This window comes from Oncorhynchus mykiss, chromosome 8 (assembly GCF_013265735.2).
Source record: "Oncorhynchus mykiss isolate Arlee chromosome 8, USDA_OmykA_1.1, whole genome shotgun sequence".
Lineage (NCBI taxonomy): Eukaryota > Metazoa > Chordata > Actinopteri > Salmoniformes > Salmonidae > Oncorhynchus > Oncorhynchus mykiss.
In genome coordinates this window covers 52,923,628-52,931,694 of record NC_048572.1, presented here as the reverse complement: position 1 = coordinate 52,931,694, position 8,067 = coordinate 52,923,628, and positions in this window count along the sequence as shown.

The window sequence follows — 8,067 nt, the reverse complement described above, 5'->3', positions numbered from 1 at the left end:
ATTCCGAATTGAATGTCAGTTCAAAACGTATTTTCCCAGTCAGAGCTAGTTTTTTCCCGAGTTCCCAGTTGTATAGAACGAGGCAGAAGTCATGCTGGATTGACAGCATGGCCAATGTATTCAACCTTTTCTGGCCTATGGTGTGTTGCGAGTTCATTTTTATCCTTTTATGCTTGGAAAAGATAACCTTAAACCACACACCCTCTCCACTGACTACAAGAAGAAAACCAGCCCAGTCACGGACCAGGATGTCTTGCTCCCAGGCAGACTAAATAACTTTTTTGCCCGCTTTGAGGACAATACAGTGCCACTGACACGGCCTGCAACGAAAACATGCGGACTCTCCTTCACTGCAGCCGAGGTGAGTAAAACATTTAAACGTGTTAACCCTCGCAAGGCTGCAGGCCCAGACGGCATCCCCAGCCGCGCCCTCAGAGCATGCGCAGACCAGCTGGCCGGTGTGTTTACGGACAATTTCAATCAATCCCTATACCAGTCTGCTGTTCCCACATGCTTCAAGAGGGCCACCATTGTTCCTGTTCCCAAGAAAGCTAAGGTAACTGAGCTAAACGACTACCGCCCCGTAGCACTCACTTCTGTCATCATGAAGTGCTTTGAGAGACTAGTCAAGGACCATATCACCTCCACCCTACCTGACACCCTAGACCCACTCCAATTTGCTTACCGCCCAAATAGGTCCACAGACGATGCAATCTCAACCACACTGCACAATGCCCTAACCCATCTGGACAAGAGGAATACCTATGTGAGAATGCTGTTCATCGACTACAGCTCGGCATTCAACACCATAGTACCCTCCAAGCTCGTCATCAAGCTCGAGACCCTGGGTCTCGACCCCGCCCTTTGCAACTGGGTACTGGACTTCCTGACGGGCCGCCCCCAGGTGGTGAGGGTAGGCAACAACATCTCCACCCCGCTGATCCTCAACACTGGGGCCCCACAAGGGTGCGTTCTGAGCCCTCTCCTGTACTCCCTGTTCACCCACGACTGCGTGGCCACGCACGCCTCCAACTCAATCATCAAGTTTGCGGACGACACAACAGTGGTAGGCTTGATTACCAACAACGACGAGACGGCCTACAGGGAGGAGGTGAGGGCCCTCGGAGTGTGGTGTCAGGAAAATAACCTCACACTCAACATCAACAAAACTAAGGAGATGATTGTGGACTTCAGGAAACAGCAGAGGGAACACCCCCCTATCCACATCGATGGAACAGTAGTGGAGAGGGTAGTAAGTTTTAAGTTCCTCGGCATACACATCACAGACAAACTGAATTGGTCCACTCACACAGACAGCATCGCGAAGAAGGCGCAGCAGCGCCTCTTCAACCTCAGGAGGCTGAAGAAATTCGGCTTGTCACCAAAAGCACTCACAAACTTCTACAGATGCACAATCGAGAGCATCCTGGCGGGCTGTATCACCGCCTGGTACGGCAACCGCTCCGCCCACAACCGTAAGGCTCTCCAGAGGGTAGTGAGGTCTGCACAACGCATCACCGGGGGCAAACTACCTGCCCTCCAGGACACCTACACCACCCGATGTTACAGGAAGGCCATAAAGATCACCAAGGACAACAACCACCCGAGCCACTGCCTGTTCACCCCGCTATCATCCAGAAGGCGAGGTCAGTACAGGTGCATCAAAGCTGGGACCGAGAGACTGAAAAACAGCTTCTATCTCAAGGCCATCAGACTGTTAAACAGCCACCACTAACATTGAGTGGCTGCTGCCAACACACTGACTCAACTCCAGCCACTTTAATAATGGGAATTGATGGGAAATGATGTAAAATATATCACTAGCCACTTTAAACAATGCTACCTAATATAATGTTTACATACCCTACATTATTAATCTCATATGTATACGTATGTACTGTACTCTACATCATCTACTGCATCCTTGTGTAATACATGTATCACTGGCCACTTTAACTGTGCCACTTTGTTTACATGCTCATCTCATGTGTGTATGCTGTACTCAATACCATCTACTGTATCTTGCCTATGCCGCTCTGTACCATCACTCATCCATATATCTTTATGTACATATTCTTTATCCCCTTACACTGTGTATAAGACAGTAGTTTTGGAATTGTTAGTTAGATTACTTGTTGGTTATTACTGCATTGTCGGAACTAGAAGCACAAGCATTTCGCTACACTCGCATTAACATCTGCTAACCATGTGTATGTGACAAATAAAATTTGATTTGATTTGATTTGAATAACAGGCTAACGATTGCTTTGCAAAGCTTGCAGTTAGCCACTGATTCCTACCCACATATCGTTGTTGAATTTGCGATTTCCAACTTGTTGTGTAATGTTTATGTCCAATGGCCGATGAGCACCGATATGTTTTCGCTATAATTTCTCTTCATATGACAAGGAATGAAAAGGATTTGCCAGTAGATTGTCGACTTGATTCATGATGATGACTGCTTGCTAGCTAAGATTTTGAAAGTATGATGTTGACATGATCAGTCCAATCAAAGTTACGGTAGATATAATGTGATTTGACGTCATTTTGTCTGTGGCCCGTGACCTTGAGCCTTCTTGAATGAGCACTTCTAATTTTAAATATATGGCAGCACCCAAGGGGCTTGAATTTTCGAGCTCTCACCATTTTTTTGCGGTTTTGCAGGTGATGTAGTGTCCCCATGAGTGACAGAACATTGAGCCAATCATGGCGCAACTAGAGAACATTACCAACCCCTACGCTCCGTATTTTCCGCTGGCTGCCCCACCAACACCACAGAAAGCACTAGCTAGGCTGAAACAGCTGCATTTTGGAGCTACATTACTCAAGAAAGCAAAAAAGAGACCATGTTTGCATGCAGCTTTATTAACACAAATATTTGTTTCTACATTGTTTGCAAACTGATATGTGACACGTATTAATGCCAAAATAATATGCAACCCCACCCCCAAAAAATGCCCCACCTGTCCTGAATGACGGTTCACCACTGCAGGTACTGCAGGAATGTCTACCAATGGCATGGCATGTCAATCTTTTTGTAAGAAATTATTACTGGTCACATTTATTAAGTATTTCTACATTATAAAGAGCACTTACTTTAGATTAAGGACTGCAAAAAGTGAACACACAATTTATAAATGCCCTGTTAAATGGTTTATTATGGACCTTTGAACTACCTTGTTACCCATCCGGTACTATTAGACAAAGAAGAAAACAAATGCCTACTTTATTAACCAAACACTTGCCTCCTCTCATAACATCACCTCATACCCGCTCTCCTCTCCGTTTCCTTGATAAATCTGCCACCAGGCTCCGGGACCATCAGACACATCACCACACCACTCAACCTCACCGTGGAGTCAAGAGAACATTCCCTTCTTCATCCTTAGTGCACCAGCTCACAAGATCATCCTCGGCCTCCCATGGCTCCAATGCCATAACCCTACCATCTCATGGTTGAGGATGAAAATCACAGACTGGGCACCCGAATACCGGAGGACCTACTTTCCCATCCCCGGTGGTTCTATGTCGGTTGAGAGTCCTGTGGTTGCTCCTCAGCCCAACATCCCGGAGGTATACCAGGACCTGCGGGAGGTAATATGCAACCGACCTGCTTGCAGGCTTTGCGCCCTCGCGCAGACACATCTACCCTCTGTCGGTGGCTGAAACCAAGGCCATGGAGGAGTACATCCATGAGGTGCTCCAACAGGGATTCATCCGCACGTCCACCTCTCCTGCATCTGCAGGCTTCTTTTTCGTGTCAAAGAAGGATGGAGGATTACGCCCATCTATTGATTACAGAGCTGCAGAGTGCATACAATCTCATCCGCATCCGGGAGGGGGATGAATGGAAGACAGCTTTCAGCATGATATCTGGTCACTATGAGTACTTGGTGATGCCTTTTGGCTAAGCCAATGCTCTCTGTGTTCCAAGCATTCGTTAACGAGGTGTTCCAGGACATGCTCGGATGCCAGGTGGTCGTGTATATCGACAACATCCTGGCCTACTCTGCTACCTTGGAGGATCACATCGCTCACGTCCGAGTAGTTCTGGAATGCCTCCTGGCCAACCAACTATATGTCAAGGCAGTGGTGCCAATTTCATCAGGAAGCTGTTTCCTTTCTAGGCTACCAGATCAGGCTGCAAGGAGTGATGATGGACGTTAAGAAGGTAGATCTGGTCAGGTCATGGCCAGTCCCAACCGCCATAAAGGGGTTACAGCGGTTTTTGGGGTTTGCCAACTTCTACCACCATTTCATCAGGAACTTTAGCTCCATCGCCTCTCCTCTCATCTCTCTCCTCAAGGGTGGTCCCCATAGGTTGGTGTGGAGTCCAGCAACTGACAAGGCCTTCCGCCTACTGAAGGGGCGTTTCACCTCCGCCCCATTGCTCAAACACCCTGATCCGACGCTACCCTTTGTGGTGGAGGTGGACGCTTCAGAGGTGGGTGTGGGGGCTGTCCTTTCTCAGTGACAAGGTAATCCACAGAAATTTTATTTTTGTACATATTACTCTAAGAAATAATCCCCTGTAGAGAAATTATGACGTTGGCGATCGAGAGCTCCTGGCAGTGAAGTTGGCATTAGAGGAGTGTAGACACAGGTTGGAGGGTGCCAAGGACCCATTCGTCATACTCACCGACCATCAGAACCTGGAGTACATACGGACAGCGAGGCGGCTGAACCCGTGCCAAGCAAGGTGGGCCCTTTTCTTTACTAGATTTGACATCACACTGACCCAAAGCTAATGCCCTGTCCCATCTCTACGATTCAGGAGGGGGTCCTGAATGCACCCATAATTTCTCCCTCTCGGGTCATAGCCCTTGTGGTCTGTGACGTGTGGTTCAGGCGCGCAGAAGTGTGAAGCGATGACCACGTGAGACTCCAGTGCGCCGTCCACTGTCAGAAGGAGCAGACGGATTGCCACCGCAGTAAGACTCCCTTGTTCCATCTTGGTGATCGTGTCTGGCTCTCCACCAGGAACCTCCCACTCTGCCTGCCCTGCAAGAAGCTGAGCCCCCGGTTTGTGGGGCTGTTCAAGGTTCTCCGGAGGGTCAACAAGATGAAGTATAGATTACAGCTCCCCAGTGACTATCTTACCTTCCTTTCATGTCTCCCTTCTCAGGCTGGTGGTTCCTGGTCCCCTGGCTGAGTCACTCTCTCTCCTTCTGTGTTTGTCATAGAATGATGCCAGGACTAGTTTATGAAGATAGATTTCCAGCGTTGTGCTTTGTTTGACAGTGCTGCGTGACAGGCCTTTCAGCAAATGAAATAGACAGGATATAGGCAGGGCTTTCCAGCCTGCAGTGGCTATGTAATGTAATTTGACACCAGGGTCAGTCATTACTACAGCTCATAAGACCCACTCGCTGGCTGAAGAAACTGATATTCAGAAGAAAATAAACATTTAAAATACACAGTCCCTGAATTGACCTTTAACAGAGATTATTTAGCAAATATTATGCATTAATTCAGTGTTTCATTGTAATACATAATGACTTGTATTTGATAAAAAGCAGTAGCACTGTATTTAATGTCTAATAGATGGCTATTGGCGTATGTGTTATAAAATCCAATCTAATGACTTTTTAGACTATTGCTAGTTAGTGCCTGTCATATGCATTTCCCTGAATCCCGCCTTCCCTGAATTGAGCGTTAATTAACAATTAAGTGTTAATTAGCCTACTGTTTCACACGATATACAGCCACAATATTAACTGGCAGCAGTAGGCTAAGTCTGTGTCAGTGTGTCTCTTTTTTTCTGTTTTCTCCCTACCTCGACTGTCTTCTGCAGCAGCAGCTGGTCTGTCGGTGCTAAACCTAGATAATTTCTCAGCGCAGACAAGGTTCTTGGACCAGCAGAACCAGAAAAAAAAGAAAAAAAGTGGGTTACAAAAGTGGGAGTCAGAGCTGGTCTCTCTGCTGATGCACGTTTGAATTTGAATGTGAATTTTTGCACCACCTTAGCTCAGCCTATCAGAAAACTGGGCCAGCCATTCTTGGTAGGTGGGGAGGGGCAGCCATTGCCCAATGATCAGACATACTCAAATATATTATTATGACAGAGAAATTGTAACGACAACAAAAAATCTGCATATAAAAAATTGTGTCCCTTAAACTTTTTCTTACATTTGTATTGTTATTGTTTATTACAGGGGCACAACTTTGGTTTTAGAAGTGGGGGGACATAACAAAACAAAAAAATTGTCGGATAAAAACAGCCTACCCGATGCTCGGAGGCGTCCGCATGGTCCTAAAGCACACTGGTGCCTCGTTTTGTATCACATTCCAATGATAAAACTGGGGGGGACAAAAATGCAATTTCAGAATGTGGGGGATACTGTTATAACATAACAAAGAGAGAATTCTACAGTGACCTGAGATGGATTGTGATTAACAAACAGCAGAGATCTGATGCCAGAACTGTATATAGTGGCAGACACACAGAAGATACATTTTACACTATAAGCTAGTGGCAAAGCCTATACATTTTTGAGATACCCCTACCCAAGGTAGAACAAAACAAACATATTTGTTCACATCTCTAATGTCTCCCATTTACAAAATGGATTTGCAAAAGTGGTTAAGTTGATCGATATTGTGATACACCCCTTACCTCTAGAAGTGCAGAATAATTTGCGGCTTAAGGGGGGGATGGGCCAGAAACTCATGAAACCCGATATTGCAAGCTCTGATATAGACAGTTGTCTGTCCCACATACACAAACAAACAGCATTAGGATACCTTACTGCTTCTTGGAAATATAGACCTGTAAACACAGAGATTCAATAGGTGGAAATAGCAACTATTAATAATTGTGTAGGCTTAACATTTTAGTAGCTGATTTACTGACAGCTTTCCAAGTCAAATGTGCTCTTATTCAGTGTTGTATGGTCCTGCCTGACAAAAAATACAGTGACTATTGTAATCGGGGGGGGGGGGGGGGGGGGGGGGTGAAAGAGAGCGTTAAATTTGGGCGACAAAACAATGAATTGCTCATTTTCAACTTGAGGCTTATTTGAGCGAGAATAGAAATTGTGTAATGGTTAGGTTGTTTACAAATGAACTGACATAAAGTGGACGACTGTGCACGTTGTCAAAGAGATAGAAGACTCATCGTGGATATAACCTGTTTTAGCATATGGACCAATATGGCTGTCATACTACCATTTGATGGAGGTCAAATCACATGTAAATATGAATTTTTGTAGATGAGAAGCATTTTTAATCATGCCCATAAAAACTGTTTTGGTGTAAATACATTTTTATTCTGAATCCATTATGGCCAACATAATTACACTCAAACACCCGTGCCAGCATATAAATTGCCCCGGTTAATTTAGTATTGTGTTATTCTGTCTTTCAAAATGTTTCAAACGGCTCTTGGTTTAACTTGGACTATGAGTGGTACCGCCATGCCACTGTTGGGTTTGAATAGCTGAAGCCAACTAGTTGTTCAATGTGTGTTCATGTTTTTTTTTAGGATACAAGCGAATAGCAGAGTAACCAAGTTACAGGAAAGCAACCTGTAATACAACAGTCAGCCACTCTAGTAGCGTATACAGAATGTACAGCTCTAACATCTCCCCTCTTTTCCCCACTAAGTGTGCCAGGTGAATTCTAAGTCTTTGAGGTGAGCAAGACATGAGTGTGTCCTAACAGGTCCGAGGAGACACAGTAGCCAGTAGTGGTTGTAGTTCAGGTGCCTTACCAGGTTGCACAGTTAACTGGTCATTCTGGGCAAGCTGCAGCGAACAAGGGCAGTATCCTTCCTGTATGACTGACGGGGTATTCAGGGCTGTGTGGTGATCAGTTTCCATTTCTACAACAGTTGAGTGCAGGCACTCAGCAGGTGCAGCTTGCATGCCAACGAGACCCATTTACTAAGTGGAATGTTATCTTAGCCTGAATTATGCACTGGATACACCAGTAGTGGAATGGTTGGTTGTCTGGTTGTGAAGGAGAGAATGTGAAAGGGCTGTCACAAACAGACCTGCCCTTGGATCTTTCCAACACCTAATGGACCTGTGTTTTTTTAATGCTGAATGTGGTAAAAAGTTGTGGTGT